The sequence below is a fragment of the Cervus elaphus genome, chromosome 9 (assembly GCF_910594005.1).
Source record: "Cervus elaphus chromosome 9, mCerEla1.1, whole genome shotgun sequence".
Lineage (NCBI taxonomy): Eukaryota > Metazoa > Chordata > Mammalia > Artiodactyla > Cervidae > Cervus > Cervus elaphus.
The window spans coordinates 5,733,645-5,734,815 of record NC_057823.1 but is presented as its reverse complement, the minus strand read 5'-3'; the positions used below and the strand labels follow the sequence as shown (position 1 = coordinate 5,734,815).

At 39.5% G+C, this 1,171-nt stretch overlaps 1 non-coding gene across 1 annotated transcript; it reads right to left on the bottom strand.

The window, feature by feature from the left end:
* Positions 1 to 350: 350 nt before the first annotated feature.
* Positions 351 to 457, bottom strand: LOC122701114. The gene has a single exon (XR_006342962.1). It is a non-coding gene; the product is annotated as a U6 spliceosomal RNA (small nuclear RNA).
* Between the last annotated feature and the right edge of the window lie 714 nt (positions 458 to 1,171).

Genomic DNA, 1,171 nt, shown 5'->3' with positions numbered 1-1,171 from the left:
TCAAAGTTTTTTTTAATTTGTCTTTAGCTTTTAGATATTTGACTCTGATGTGTATTGACATGGATTTCTTCAGGTTTACCTTTGAGTTCAATCCATTTCTTATTGTACATTCAGGTGTTTTGGTTTTGTTTGTTTGGTTGTTGTTGTTGTTTGCCAAATTTAAGAATCTTTCAGCCATTATTTCTTCAAATATTTTTCGGTCCCATGCCTTCTCCTTTCCTGGAACTCTGATGGCATAAGTTTTAGATCTCTGTTAGAGTCCCACAGGTCTCTGAAGTCCTATTCTTTTTTCCACCACTTTATTTTCTCACCGTTATTTCAATTGGATAATATATTTCATCCTTTTTTTTTTAAATACGGAACACTTCTCAAATTTGCACATCATCCTTGTGCATGGGCTGTGCTAATCTTCCCTGTATCATTCCAATTTCAGTATATGTGTTTCTAAAGCAAGCACCATATCATTCTATCTTTAAGTGAACTGATTTAATTGATTCTTTCCCCTATCCTCTCCATCCTGCTCTTAGGCCATTTTTTGAGGTTTTTGTTGTTGTTACTGCTCATTTAGGTATAAAATATTTTAGGTATAAAATTTTTCAAAGTTCTTCATATCTTCTATTTCTTTGCTGAGACATCCTATTTTTTTCATTTGTTTCAAGCATATTCATAGTTGGCGATGTTTTGTTCCTCACCCAACAAGTAGAGAAGTCTTGGTTCCTCACTTGGTTCCTCTGCCAGCACCCTACTAACGGGGGCATCGATTGAGCTACCTCTTTATAGCATGGCAATCACAGAAGTCTAGACCCTCTGGAGAAGGGCGTGGAGACCCACTCCAGTATTCAGGCCTCGGGAGTCTCGTGGACACAGGACTATAGGCCATAGGGTCGCAAAGAGTTGGGCTCAGCTGAGGTGACAGCACACACATGACACTCCTCACAGCCTTTGCTGACACAAACGGGTGGGACCACCATTTTTTTATGTGGAGTCTGGTTGAAGTGGAGTGGTTATTGTCTAAAGTGTTCTGTCTTGCTAGGCATATCTTTCTGGCCCTTTGACCACAGACGGCAGGCTTTGTTGATCCTTTACTTCGTCGGCTTTTACCTCTCTACCTTTCAGAGTCTTCTTGTGCTCATTTTATACACAACTTCCAGGAGTTTTAGTTGTACTAAAC